Source organism: Phocoena phocoena, chromosome 21 (genome assembly GCF_963924675.1).
Source record: "Phocoena phocoena chromosome 21, mPhoPho1.1, whole genome shotgun sequence".
NCBI classification, from domain to species: domain Eukaryota; kingdom Metazoa; phylum Chordata; class Mammalia; order Artiodactyla; family Phocoenidae; genus Phocoena; species Phocoena phocoena.
In genome coordinates, this window is record NC_089239.1 from 19,864,504 (window position 1) to 19,880,830 (window position 16,327).

Consider the following 16,327-nt stretch of genomic DNA (forward strand, 5'->3'; position numbering starts at 1 on the left):
GAAGTTGCCACGTCAACTCCCTGTGTGACAGCTACTTCAGTCTCCTGCTATTGCTTGTCCTTGGTACATGTCATAGCCAGTGAGGCATCTCTGGTTCTGAGCTGGCAGATTTAGAATTCTACAATGTTATTGGGATTAGCCCTTAGACACTGTCAAGCTCAGGGGACCTTGTTGGTAGTCTGGTAAAGCCCTGTCTCAGAAAAACATTTTAAAAAGCATAAGCTGGGCTTCCCCGGTGGTGCAGTGGTTAAGAATCCGCCTGCCAATGCAGGAGACAAGGGTTCAAGCCCTGGTCTGGGAAGATCCCACATGCCGCGGAGCAACTAAGCCCGTGAGCCACAACTACTGAAGCCAGTGTGCCACAACTACTGAGGCCTGCGTGCCTAGAGCCCATGCTTCACAACAAGAGAAGCCACTGTAATGAGAAGCCTGCGCACCGCAACAAAGAGTAGTCGCTGTTCACCGCAACTAGAGAAAGCCCGAGTGCAGCAATGAAGACCCAGCACGGGCAAAAATAAATAAATAAATTTATATAAAAAACATAAGCTAACATGCATATGATCATAAAATAATGAATTATGTTCAATATGCTTATCAAACCATTTTTAAGAATGTTGTAACACAATATTATATGTGCCTCTTTACTAATGTATTACATAATAAGAAATAGCTGTGAGTTTGATGATTGCTATAAATTTGAAGAGCTGGTGATCATAAATATTTTGAGATATCTTTAAAAACTGTACTGTAATGTGAAAATATCCATAATTTATATTGGAACCAAATCACAAGTACTGCTAATACTATTGTGGTAGACTGCTTATATTCATAATTCGAGGAAGTACTATAAATTTCAGTTAGATTTTAAAAAAAGATGCATTTTCCCATTTGTGCTTGTGGTCCCCTTAAATGAATTTTCAGAAACCCCTATCTAATTTGATTTCCCAATTTTACCAGGAAACAAAGGGCCTGACACGTAAAACAAATTACCAAGATCACAATTCATAGTTGGCCAAATGGGATTCAATCTTGATCCCCTTAATCCATTTCTCTTTTTTCTATGCTCCACTGCTTCTTTTTCCTGAATTGCAGGATGGACTTTATTTGCGATTCCGCTTTATGATTCTCCCACAGTTCTGTTTTCTTTGTGTTACATTTGATTTTAGCAATTCCATACAATTCTCCTTCTCAGAAGTGCTTTAATTTTATTGAATATTAGTGCATTTGGATTTCTCCCAGTTACTTTATTGTTTTTGAAACATTTTCTAGACTGGAGTCCAGTTCATATTGTATTAATCTTTAGATTTTGTTTTACTTAATTTTTTGTACATATAATTTTAACTCTGTAACTAGGCTACATGCTTTTTGAGCTTAAGGAACTGATATTATGTATTTTATCTTTTTGCGTCTTTCACAGCCCTTAAAAATGTGTTTGGCTGCAACTATATGTATACAGTATAGTGGACATCACATCAGTTTTCCACCCAGACAGACTAGAGCATGAATATAGCTTCACTTTTATTTTGGCCCAGTATTAACCCAGCCATACCTTCATTTCCTTACCTAGTAATATCTACCTACACAGAGAGTTGTTTTGTGGGAGACACTGTGCAGCAGGTGGTAGGACAGCATCTGGCACACAGTAGAGGTTTGAAAAGACACATTATTATTCTTATTTCTCAGTAACTCTTTGATTTGGTGCTTCTTACCTGCTGGTATTCAGGGTGTCTCTCTTGTACTTTTTCTTATGGTAGTCGTAGAAAACTGGAGCTAAATAAGGTGAAACTTGTGGAGTAGAGCAGCATTGTGCTCACCCATACATTTTAGTAACTATTATTGTGGATGTGTCATGTCTGTTTGTCTTCTTACTCCTTCAAAAATTGATCCCATCAAACACAGGTCATGTTTTCTCCTCAGTTTTTACAGCCCTGTTTACTAGTCAGTGAAATTGTTTATAATGCTTTCAAAGGGTCAAGAAGAGGAACCATTGCAAAAGGGAGAGAATTATGCTGGTATTTTAGAAGGCTAATATACAGCACTCATTTTTTTTCCCTTCTGGAGTTCAGAATATATTGAGACAATATATTGAGAATGGAGACGAAAATTTTAAAATATGTTATATATTTTAAAAATTCTAATCATGCTGGGAAATGACTTTAGCTCTGCTAATACTTCCCCTAATCTGAACTTTGCTTCCCCAAGCAAAACAAAAAAAAAATACAAAGCTGGAGTGTATCCTCCTGCACGTGCAAACAGAACCTGCCCTGATACATCATCTCTCTCTTGGCTCCGCGTCAGAAAAGAAGGAGAGGAAGTTTCTTTGCTGAGCACACTGTTTCTTCTCCCAAACTCAATAGTGAGACCAGCCACTCCTTGTCACAGAGAAAGGACTAAATGAAAGAGGCAGAGAAAGGCTATGCATTCCTCTAGGTGAGTTGTCCTCAAAATGTGGACCATGGGCCACAAGCATTAGCATCTCCTGGGCATAGTGACAATGCAGATTCTGGTGCCACATCCCAGACCTTCTGCAGTGTTGGCTTAGCAATCTGTGTTTTAACAAGCCCTCCAGGTAACTCTGATGCAGGCTTCAGTTTGAGGACTACTGTCCTAACTACGGGGTCCTCAACCCTGGTTACATATTAGCATCTCTTGAGAAGATTTAAAAATTATGCATTTTTGGGCCCCACAGGCAGAAAAAGTTTATAAATCAGGATCCCTTAGGGCAGGGCGGTGAGGACTGGTATGTTTTGAAAGCTCCTCAGATGATTCTGACATGCGGTCAGGGCCCAGGGCTACTGCACGGTCTAGCTCATGCCTGTACACATGGAAACAGGAGTCCTGGGAAGGGCACAAGGAGCAAACGCTGGTTGTGACTTTGAACTCTCAGTCCTGCCACTTGGGAGTTTTCTTTCTTTCCATCTCATACTTGGCATTGTGAACATTAGGAGGTCACCTACCATGTAGCTCTTGACCACCTTGTGGGGTCTGGTGACGAAGAGCCTTGTGGGGTGGTGGGTTCCTGAGGCACAGGACACTCAGTGAGTCACAGTGGTATCTGTCCAAATACCACTGCCACCTCTAAACTTGTCACTTAAAATGCAGATGACTTTGTTTCACGATTTAGCAAACTCTCAAGTTGGCAGAAACTAGCTAATGTGTTTTAAAATGAATGTTTCTTACATCTTTGAAAGGAATCCCAACTCAAGACTTTTTTGACACCGAGATTATGCTTCAGAAGGCCAGTAAAAAACTAGAAAAGAAACCAAAAACTCTAAGGTTTGTAGGATGACTGTATATTTGGAAGAACAAAAGTTCTCGTTGGAGATGGTTTCTGTTGACAGCGCACAGAGGGGTCTCCTGAGATCTTTTTAAATGCGTTGTTATATGCACGTTAAATTCCGGGACAGTTTTTTTGCCCCACAAAAACGTTTTGCAAATCCATTCAGTACTTTGCTTCACATAGAATGGTTAGGGAGTGAGGTCACGTGAGCTAAATAAACATCTCTGTACCTCCCACCATTGCTCTGGAGAACCCTCAGGCAGCTTGTCTGTGCCTTCTGCATGGGGTCGCCTCTAGAAGAGCCCTTTCCAATAGAAATATGTGAGCTACAAATGTGAAACTCTATGTAATTTAAGATTTTTCCAGTAGCTACATTAAAACAAGTAAAAAGAACATGTGCAATTAATTTTAATAATATATTTTATTTAACCTAATGCATTGAAAATATTTTTTATTTGAACATGCAGGAGTAATCATTTTATGCTGAAATCTGTATAAAAATATTCTCTTTTTGAACCAAATCTTTGAAACCCACTGTGTATTTTATACCAAAAGCACATGTTAATTTGAACTGGCCATAGTTCAAGAATTCCAGAGCCTCAGTAGATTACTGGCTGTTATATTGGGTAAGGAGTTCTAGAATCTGGTTCAGTCATCAAGTTTGCCTCACATCTTTCTTACAATTTGCTCTCTAGCAATTAACTTAATTCTGAGAAGTAGCTTAGTGTTTCCCCTTGATATTCTTTATATATAATTAAGAGAATATCACCAATAGCTGTTTTCATTAGAGTTAAGGAAATCTTTAAAAAATCCTAGTTCCCTTTTGTGCTTCTCATTTATTTTGAAAAATAGGATTTCTGTCATAGTAACTTTGGCAGTGCCTTTTTTCAAAAGGCCTTTGAGCCTGTAGCCAGACAAGGTTGAGATTGCCTGGAAATGCTAACTTTAGAGGAATGTGGGCTGATATTTAAATATACCTAAAACATCAGTAAGCAGTAGTCCAGCAATTCTACAAACAGCGGCTGGAATGACGTCTAATTGTGCAAATAGAGATGAATTGTGAGTGGACAATTTTTACTGTATTTCTTAGGCTACGGTTCCTTCTCTTTGGTCCATTGGACTTAAAATACTGACCAACCGACCACTGCTTGTATGAAAGATAGCCTAGTATCAACCGGGATGGCTGCAGAAAGGAGTGCAACTGCTAACATATTATGTAATGTATTACAGCAACAAAGATTCAATAATTGTTGATTAATAGGATATTGACTTTTAAAAAAATTTAGACTTGCACCCCATTTAATATGTTTGCAGTTAGTATCTGCTGACCAGAATTACAAACTTCCTTTCACTAATGGTTTTCCATTATTTTGGAAAATAAGAGGTCAGAATCTTATTTTATTAAATTTGTAGCACACAATTACATATTACATATGAAAACAGGTATTTTTAACTTGACGTAAGAACTAGTGGATTATGTGATCCAAGCTGAAAATATCATAAAGGAATAGTGTAGTATGTCTAGATGACTTTAATCTTTTTAATTATATAAGTTTCAGGTGTACAGCATTCTAATTTGACATCTGTATACACTACAAAGTGATCTCCACCATAAGTCTAGTTACCATCAATAACCATACAGTTGACTCCCCTTCACCCATTTGCCCACCCCTCAACCCCTTTCCCCTCTGGTAACCACTGATCTGTCCTCTGTATCTGTGAGTTTGTATTTGCTTTGTTTGTTTGTTTTGGTTTATTGGACTCCACATATGAGTGAAATCATATGGTACTTGTCTTTCTCCATCTGACTTGTTTCACTTAGCATAATACTTTCAAGGTCCATCCATGTTGTCACAAATTGCAGGATTCCATTCTTTTTTATGGCTGAGTAGTATTCCATTGTGTATATATACCACATCTTTTTTATCCATTTACCTCTCCATGGACACTTTGGTTGTTTCCATATCTTGGCTATTGTAAGTAATAGTACAATGATGGATGTATATATCTTTTTGAATTAGTGTTTTTGTGTTCTTTGGATAGATAGCCAGAATGAGGCTGACTCTTAAGAAGAAATAAGCAAATGCATTGATATCATGAAGAGCTAACTACAAAACCAGGTGTGCCCTCCTGGTATGCTTTGTTTAAGTCTTCACATCCATTTTGACAGTTGATAATGGTGTTACCTTGGACTTTTTCAATTTCAGTATACTGAATGGAGTCAGGGAATAAACTAACTGTATTTCATGCATTCTAAGCTACACATTTTTTCCCCCTTACATCTTAGTTATTTTGAAATTAGGATGTATCTTACAATTGATTATAGCTCAATATTAATTGCAGTTAATATTTCTTTGAATTGCATAAAATAATGATGAATCTTACTATCTTTGGTGTACTAGATTAGATGAAATACAATTACATAGAACACATTGTGTGGTGTACTTTGTGCTAGACTCTATGCTAAGCATATTCTAGAACTCTTATTTTATCTTCACTATAAGTCTCTTAAACAGATTGGAAAATGGAAGTGGAGAAAAGTGACATAACTCACCTATTTTCATACATTTAAAAAATTGTGGAATCCAGATCTCTGATGGCAGGTGCTTCATGTTGAGTGTCTTCAGATATCTGTGCTCTCCTGCCTCCCTGTGTTTGAACCAAATTCTCTTCATGCTTGAAACATCTTTTCACCCTCCTTCTCCACCTCCTAATTCCCCTTGAAATTTGGATAGATTCCACCTTCTTCAGGAAGCCATCACTACATATCTGAATTAGAAGCCATGTTTCCACCACGCCCTGTTCTTATCTCTAAATCAGCAGTCCCTAACATTTTTGCCACCAGGGACTGTTCTCGTGGAAGACAATTTTTCCATGGACCGGAGAGGGGGGTGGCGAATGGTTTGGGGATGATTCAAGGACATTACATTTATTGTGCACTTTATTTCTATTATTATTACATTGTAGCATACAATGAAATAATTATACAACTCACCATAATGCTGACAGGAGGCGGAGCTCAGGCAGTAATACGAGCCATGGGAAGCAGCTGTAAATACAGATGAAGCTTCGCTTTCTCACGCGCCACTCACCTCCTGCTGTGCAGCCCGGTTGCTAACAGGCTGCGGACTTCTACGCAATCCTGTATGCTTTAACACCTGGCAGAGGGTTTGGTATGGAGTAGACCTTAGGTATGTATTTGTTGACTGATTTAAGGTTATTACAGCAGTAGCTGGCTGTTATGGTTCCTCCATGCTCTTCTTTTTTTTCAGTTTCTGCCCTTTTTCTTGAATTTCTAAGTATTTTACTCCCTGTTCCTTTTAGGCCACTCTTTGAAGTTCTTGAAATCCTCATCAAACATCATGGTCCGAATTGAGTTGTGCTCCTCTGTCCTCTGGCAATTTCCATGTAAGAAATACATAGAAACATACATAACCTTGGATATTTCCATGCTTCCACAGAACACACTTTTATGGCTAAATAATACACAACTTCATTTTCAAAGTCTTTATTGGAAATTTTTACATGATCAAAGACTACTTGATATAATCAAGTTGTATTTAACTACTTGGCTTCATATTTGATTTTCTTCTTTTGTATTTATTACCAGCTTCTCAGAAGAAAAGCAAAACATTCTTTTAGGCTATTACCAAAACATAGATAATTTAAAAGTGAACTTCAGGTTTGTGAGTCCTAATATAAGGCTTGTTGGCTCAGGGCAAAAATCAGGGAAAAACTGCTTAATTCTTGAGATGTGTAAAAGTTTTCATTTGTTCCAATTTTTAAAAGAGTAGGACTATAAAACATAATTCAACAAATAGACTTGAATTTTTTATTATATAAAGCATGGTGAAAAGAATGGAGGAAAGGAAAAGAGAAGAGAAAATGGCAAAGGAAATGGAGAAAAAGAGAAAAGAAGAGAAGAAAAAGAAAGAAGAGGAATAAGTGAGGACAGATGAATAGAGAGAGACAAAAAGTCAGAGAAAGAGAGATGCAGGAAAATAAAGTGCAAGATGATTGATTGGTCAGTATATCAAGTGTGAGGAAATGGCCTCTGGTGTTGACTTGGCCCCTGGCCTTCAGTCTATTACATATATTCCCACTATGCTTTGAAATGATTAACTCTTTGGCCCATATTCACAGATAATTCACTGCTTTAACTTTCAGAGATGCTGCACTAAATGGGATGTCATAATAATCCCACAGAGTATAAATTAGTCATAAGCAGCAGTGTCAGTGATGAGAGAAACATTAATTTAAGGTCCAAATGAAATCAAAGAAAGGGTTAGGTCTACCTATGTACATAAGGTTTCCTATTCTGACTCAAAGACTCCTAGAGTTGGAGTGCATTGATCATTTGGAAAAGAAGCCATCTATAAATTCAATACATATCTGAAAAGCATAAATGAAATGACATTTCTACAGATCAATGCCAGTAAAATGCTGAATGAACCATGAGAGAATTAATGTGCCTTCAAAAGTGAGAAGTGCAACCTTCACTGTCTTTAGGATCAGAACTAAATAGGGGTTATTTCAGCTGTGTGACTGCTGGTTGTGTTTCTTGAGTTACAGTTCACTGTTAAGTCACTGGCCCTGCAAACTATTAAGGCAGCATACTGTGGAGTGACAGGCTGAGTCTATCATGCTACTGGGCCCAATTTTCCTTTTTGATTTTCTTGGCAGACTTTGGGTTCCCTTAAGGAAACTGTGTGGCACTTGCTATTCTTGGGAGATTATTAGAGGTGGGTAATCAATCTAGTTACCCCTGAGATATCGGAGAGTATGCCATTTATGTGTTTGAAATTTTTTATTTCCTTCATTTGGTAGAGTAAGATCAAAGTAACAAGAGTTAGGAGATGTATAGTGATGACTTTTAGTGTTGCTATTTATTTTATGAACATTAGACAGATATATTATAAACACATATACTTAAATATATTCTAAACATATATATTTACATATATTCTAAATATATATACTTCTCATATATATATTTTCATATACATTTGAATGCCTTATTGTATACTGTGCTTCCAGTAACTACAGGGACAGGTAATTTGACCAGCCTATGGGTTGCCTAGACATTTGGCTACACATTATTCTGGGTGCACCTGTAAGTGTTTCTGTATGAGATTAACATGAGTCTGAATGAAGCAGATTGCCACAGATTGTGGGCGGGCCTCATTCAATCATTTGAGGGCCTGAATAGAACAAAAAGGCTAACCCTCCCCTGAGTAAGAGAGAATTCTTAACCACCTGTCTTTGAATCAGAACATCAGCTATTCCTGGGTTTTGAGCCTGCCAGCCTTCGGACTGGAACTCTGCTCTTGCCTCTTCTGGTTCTCAGGCCTTTGGACTTACACTGGAACTACACCATTGGCTCTCCTGGGTCTCTAGCTTGCTGACTACAGATCTTGTGACTTGTCAGCCTCCATAATCACATCCGCCAATTCCTTATAATAAATCTACATATGTATGTATGCACGTATGTATGTAGGTATGTATTTATCTCCCATTGGTTCTGTTTCTCTGGAGAACCCTGACTAATATGGGTTAGTTCTCTCTCTGTTATTCTCTCTCTTCCAGCCCTTTAGACACCATGGTTTCCCCACACTCTCAGCTCTGTTGTCTCAACTCAGGGAATCTGTTGAGCTCCACCTGAGTTCAAGCTCCCTTCATCACACCCTGGAAATTCTCTCACATCAGTAAACTGGGCAAGTATAGGCCTTACCTCATCTGTTTCTCATCTCTCAGGGATTACTATACTTTTTTAGCTAATTCAGTGCCCCCCAAATTATCGTTTCATATATTTTTTCTGTTCTGATTATTTCAGGTGGAAATCTATTTCATCTTATCTAGAAGTAGAAATATTTGATCAATGATCTAACTTATATTTAGGGGTCATCAGGAAAAATCTAAAGTACTTTCTATCAAATAAAATGTAAAGATAGAACTATGTAGTACGATTTACAAAAGATTTTCATCCTTGTTCAAAATAAAACTCAAAGTGTTAGCACATAAAATGGTAAAACCTCAAATATCTGGAAGGATTTTTTCTATAGAATAATGTACTCTGAAAAAGTTTGGAGGCTGTCAAAACCCACAATTTCCAATTATTTTATTTGTAGGCACAGAAATTAATATGTAGGTGTATTTTGAAGAAATATTTCCTGCTGAACAAACAGAATTCAGTGGGATGGCTGAGAGCAAGGAAGTATGGCCAGAAAATGCATTACACGGATGAGCCTAGCCTTTGTGAATATGTGAATACTGTCCTTCAACTCTTAACTCCTAGGGCAAAAAATTCCTGTGAGATCCATTAATAGGCATTTATGTCTTGAAGCACATACATAGCCACCACATAGCTCAATATTTTTAAATTTTTTAATCTTTTAAAATGAAGCTTTTAATTTTTGAAAATGAAGCTTCAAGAATAACTGCTGCTGACCTGCACTCTGTGGCCTCCACAGATTCCAGACAGGTTTCATCTGTGCTTTTTCTTCCAAAGTTTATTAGCTAGCACATGTGCATTTGAAACTGGTTCTTTCTTTCTTTTTTTTTTTTAACATCTTTTTTTTTTTTTTTTTTTTTTTATATATTTATTTATTTGGGTGCACCGGCTCTTAGTGGTGGCGTGTGGGATCTTAAGTTTCAGCATGCGGACTTCTTGCGGCCCGCATGTGGGATCCAGTTCCCTGACCAGGAATCGAACCCGGGCCCCCTATATTGGGAGCACGGAGCCCCACCCACTGGACCACCAGGGAAGTCCCTTTTTTTAACATCTTTATTGGAGTATAATTGCTTTACAATGGTGTGTTCGTTTCTGCTGTATAACAAAGTGAATCAGCTATACATATACATATGTCCCCATATCTCTTCCCTCTTGCGTCTCCCTCCCTCCCACCCTCCCTATCCCACCCCTCTAGGTGGCCACAAAGCACTGAGCTGATCTCCCTGTGCTATGCGGCTGCTTCCCACTAGCTATCTATTTTACATCTGGTAGTGTATGTATGTCCATGCCACTTTCTGACTTCATCTCAGCTTACCGTTCCCCATTCCCATGTCCTCAAGTCCATTCTCTACGTCTGTGTCTGTGTCTTTATTCCTGTCCTGCCCCTATGTTCTTCAGAACCATTTTTTTTTAGATTCCATATATATATGTTAGCATACGGTATTTGTAAACTGGTTATTTCTTGAATCCAGTTAACAGAGAAACCAGTATCCATGATCAATGGAAGAAGAGAAAATTATTTATCTCATCAGCAGTTATCTTTGAGTGTTATTGAAGAATACTTTCATGACGTATTTTGGGCATTGTGGGCCACTGTAGCTGTCTACCTGAGTGCCTCACCATCAGCTAAATAGTGAACAATTCTGTTGTTTTTCATGATGTATAGTACCTGATATTACTTGAGTTTTAGACGTGCTCCCAATCTCCTTGTATCTAGAATAATAGGTGCAATGTTTCTGTTAGTTTATAAATAAATTCATATGAAATTGTGACTATATATTCATGAAGACTATTCATGGGGAATATTTACTGCATGCTATCTAACAGAGAGATAATTAGTTCCTCCACTGGATTTGGAATGCTGTGAGGACAGGGACTGAATCTTTTTTCCTTTCTGTAGTCCAGTTATTGATAATAACTATATTACAGTGAACACAGACATTCATGGATTGTGGGCACACCAAAGCAAGATATTAATGCTGGTAATGTTTGTGGAAAGAAATATTAAATGTCACACCTAAATATTATTAAGGAGCAGGACGAGGTACGTAATTCATGAGGCCCAATGACAAATGAAAAAGTGAAGCAGCTTGTTAAAAAAATATTAAGAATTTCAAGACAGTGACAGTGAAGCATTAAGCCAAGTGTTGGGCTCTGTGTGACTATACATGTCACACACACGTGAAGCCAGCCCTGTTAAGGACTATAGGAAATAAAATCTAATTTCAAGTGCAAAGAACAAAAAGCAAAACAAAACAAACAGTACCACTCAGGTTTTTCAGTTGTCCAGGATTAGAGAACCTAGTATTTCTTCCAAAGAATAATAAGTTTGTTTGAAAAGAGCGATTACTATATGTTATATACCATTGGTCTAATTAGATTTGATACTTAATTATATCAATTATGAAAAGTTAGTGGTTGAAGTCTTAGACTTTAAAAAAAAAGTGGGTATTGTAATGACAAGTATTGAGCTTTGTATTTGGAGAAATGTTGAAGTAATATTTCACTGCTGATTGAATATGCTCTGGCTTTTTGAGCATCTTGAATTGGTTGCATTACTTTTATACTTCTGTTTTTGTATACTACCAAAGTGAATACAAAAACTTAAAACCTTAAGCTTAAATTAAATACTGTAGCTAAGACAATTAACTTGAACATATAAAACTAAGCTTCTTGAAATATCTCAGATGAAAAATATTTGCTTTGGGGGAGCTGAATAATTTTCTGGGAACACATCTTTTCTTTGTTTGATTTTAAAAAGAGTATTCATATATGGATTAATATGCCATAAAATTTTGATTTAAAATCTCTAAAAGCCAGGGTAAGACTGTCTACAAAACTGTCAAGATGCATTTTGGGCTGTCTGCGTCCTTCCATTTTTTTTTCTTTTCTTTCAAAGAATTTAAATGCAATTGGAATTATAAAAATCGCATTAAGATTGAAAGACTGTAGGATGAGTTTCACCTGGGGTGCTTGTTAAAAAATTCAATTTCTGGGGTTTCATTCCAGATCTGCTCAATGAGATTCTGCAGGCGGGTGCCTAGAATCTGCATTTTTTATGCTTTCCAGATGTTTCTTATGCACACTAAAGTTTGAAAAACACTGCCCTCGAGTTTTAACTGCCATTAAAAAGAACTTTTAATACAGCCATAATTTCATATTATTGATTAATAGAATCTGCTTTTAATATATAGTCACTAAAATACATAGCTGTATGCACTGAAATATACAGATGTGTTGCCTTGCTGAAGAGAAGGGAGGTCAACCTCTGACTGCATCATGTTTGAAGTTCAGCTGTGAAATTTGATGACTTTTGGGTAAATCTAAAAGCCAGGCGAAATGTGTGTCTGTATTCCCCATCCCTACTTTCCGACACTATTTCACTGTATTGAGGTTAATCTTTACGCAGGAATGGTTTATCCCTGCTCCCTGAATTTCTATAGAAAGACATGGGTTACAAAGTTAAGAGGTGCAGACTTTTCTAGGCTTCTCATCCAAACAGTCAGTGACATAGAGCTGGATCCGGCGGAGCTCACCACTGATTTAATTTGATCTTTGCAGGGAGGATTAAAAATATTGTTCTCACCCCAGTTAGAATGCTGCTGCTAAGTTTCAGTATATCAGAAGCTTTCTCATTTTCCCAGCACCAGTGCTGGCTAGGATAAGTGACAATGCTGCAGTATTTGCATTATCTTCCTTAGCTTGCACATTTTTCAACATGTCAGAGAAGAAGAGGTGATATGAGGGAAAACTCATAGAGAACATAGGAAGGGCTCCTGGCCCATGCCCTGAAGGATTGGGAACAGCGCTGAACCTGCCTGCAGGAATGAGTAAAGCCTTTTATTGTGTACTACCTGCACCTCACCTCCATGTGATTTTTATATACTACCAGTGATGCCACCGCTCTGCCTTGAAATTGGAGGCCTCAGTTATGAATTTTATAATAGTATCCAGAAAAAATGGGGCTTCACTTAGTGTTTGCCTAAATTAAAGATAATTAATATTGAACATGTCAGGTTTGTAAAAACACTATACTCGTCGAAGTGTTTGCAGACACATCTTTTCCTTTAACTCTTGCCAAAATCCTGTTAGGTTTGCAAATCAGCTACTATTATCCGTATCATGGAAGAGGAGATAGAGGCTTAGAAGCTAATAATTAGTGCAGTCAGCATTGGGCCCCCAAATTTTGAACTTTAAGATAAAAATAAATCATATCTCTGGAAAGAAAATAGTTGTACATTGTACATCTGGTTTTGTAAAAAAAAGTGTGGTCTTTTATTGTTTCCTTAGATCACACTATCAGTGTGCTGTTAGCTACATTCGGCTCTGAGGACTAAGACAGTGTCACTTCTTCCCACTCTAGGGGCTATGAGTGATAACTCTTCCAGAATTTAAAATGTGTTTTGGTTATAAGTGTGTCCTGAGGGTGCAACACTCATTGTTCTCCTTTGTGACAGAATACATGTTCAGAATTTTAATAGCCATTATGCTCCACGATGCAAAATGATATGCTCTTTGATTTTTCAAAGTCCTATCTGCTGATCTGATTGGCTAGTATTCCAATCCTCATCTGTTTATAGCTCTGTAACCAGTGGGATTTTCCAACAGACCTGAGTACTTTTCCTGTCCGGAGCATAAAATAATGACAATGTAGGATGCTGTTCTCAGAACTTATTAGGCATTAAAATTTGAATACCTCATGCTTGTGACAAAGATGATAATAGGAGTTGAAAATGCCACAATATGAATCTATTCTCACGACAAAGATTGTAATGAGAATGGGAAACGCTGCAGAGTGAACCCATTCTCATTATGTTCTGAAACCAAATTTCCTGCCTTCAGCATGAATTGTAATGTCAGGGCTCCTTAATCAATAATGTTCCATTTGAGGGATTATCGCATCTAGCAAAAATGTAAATTCCACTTCTGAGCACCTATCCTGTAGGAGGATCTGTTTCCTTATTCAGTTAACCAAATTGGAATTAAAAAAACCCTATTTTAGAAGCCTCATTATAGAAGATAAATGTGTGTCTGTGTGTTTGTGTCTGTATTGTGATTGTCACTAATTAAAAATTAACTGATTTAGTACATTTGAAGCAAAGAAGTGTTCACATTGCCTTCCTTTTATTGCAGTATTTACAAAAGACCTGGACTATATGCTCTCTGACCAAATTATTTTACTGTATGATCATAATGCTTCCAGCTGTGATTAGAGGGAAAGAGTTTATAAGTATTAAAACAAAAAATATTTTGTTAGCTTTGTTGTTATTGTTAAGACTGCCTCAGGTATTTTATATTTTTCTTTTCCTTCTTGAAAAGGATTTACTACTATTAATAATGGCTTACATTGCTCCAAGCAATAGTAAGGCATATTACCTTATTTATTTTACTTTCATTGTGATTTGAGAAGTAGACCAACCAAATGTGCTACTAAGTTATTTGGTGTCCTTTTGAAGCTACCAGTATGGCTATGTTTTCCAATTACAAATGTGATAAAATTTAAAAAAGCAACCAATGACACCCAAAGACAATTCTGTCTGTACCACAACTTCAGAAGCTGGCACCTTGCCACACCTTCTGGGAAGATAATGCAATTCAGAGCAGAGCCCTCTTTGAAGTTCCTTGGACATGATAACAATGAAGGGCTGCAAAGTGAGATCACTGGTATCTCAGATACTGCACATCCTGATGTTATGAGAGGAATATTTAATCCAAGCATGGCTAAGAAAGCTACATCTTAATTGGCAGTTTTAGAAATCTCATCTCATGCATGATGCCTTTTCTGACATGTTTTCCAAAACTGGAATATCTCTACTGACCAATTTCCATGGCTTCCTCTTTTCAGACTACTCTTAAATGAATGCACACTCCCAGTGTATCCTTACTAAAAGTCAGTTCATGTATGTATGTATTAATAGTACATGCAGCTGTCTGTATAACTTCTGTGTAAGTATTTATTGAGGATAAAAGTCATGGGGGGCAGATAATTGGAGCATGGGAGAGGTAACTGGTGCTGGTTTGGTAAGTTAGAGAGTGTGAGGAAGAGGAATAGGGCTTTGAGCACAGGATGAGTAAGACAGCATGCGTGTGTTGAAGAGAGAAGTGTGGACCGGGTGGGAAGAGAGGGTTGGTTTAGGGTGCTGACATTTACATAAATTGCACAGACATGGGGAAGGTGGTGACAGAAGGTGGGAGGACTGTGATATTTGAGTGGAAAATAACACTTAGAAGTTGGCTCATCTCCTAGCTATAGAGGAGGGTACTCCCTTTGCCACATTATTAGGAAGTCACGGGGTACATGGATCTTGAGCAACCCTGTTCATATGGTGTGATTTTGTGATTTTTCCTGAGTGTTGATCTCCAGAGTTCTAAAAGCCAAGAGAGACAGAGGTCACAGTGGAATCAATATTTCTATTGCAGATAAGAAAATCTCATAAGGAGAGCCTACATAGATTAATTTGTGTACAACCAAACCTAGACTTGAGAATCTTTTGAAGATAATACTAGGATTATGTCCCTAATTTAATTTTAAGCTTCTTTCTTTATTTCATTTTTGCTTTATATTTGCTCTCTCCTATTTTATACCTCCTTGAAATAAAATTAGACAATAGTATGTTATAAATGTAGAATCAGGGGATATTAAGAAATCATCTTTTCAGCTGCTATCATTTAGAGTGAAATTAAATGATTAGGTAGTTACTTTGTTAGTTACTGGCAAAATTGTTTTAGAACCCTCAAATCATGATGATTAATCCATAGACTGTCTGTTGAATCCTATAAATAGCTTGATTTTATTCAATGGGAGGAAGACAAAGAGAAAAAAAGTGCTAGGCAGAAAATTGTCTCCTACATTGATAAATTTATATTCAATTCATACTGATTGATATTCAGTTAACATAAAAGCAATAACTTGATCAACTTATCTTGGTAGTATTAAAAAATCTTGTTATTCTATTCATTCAATTTCCAGTCCTAGTTTGAAGGTAGACAAAGAGCATTTTCTTCCTTTTTAAAAAATATTTGGGTATAATAACTTTCAAGGTCCTAAGTTTATTGGCATAATTTAGTGGAAATATTTATGCTCCAAAGCATTCATTTTTCTTCCTAAACTTTGTGGTTTCCAGTTTCTCAACTACTGGGTGGCTTTTAGTTTACATGGCAGAACAGAATCTTCTCAACTTTTAAATTCTCTTAATAAACTATTCAGTGGAGAACTGAGCCAAAGCCAAAGTTTGAGTAAACCAAGGACATAATCTCATCCTTATTCATGTCTTTGTGGGTGTTGAAATGTAGTTACTCCTATATGTATTTATCTA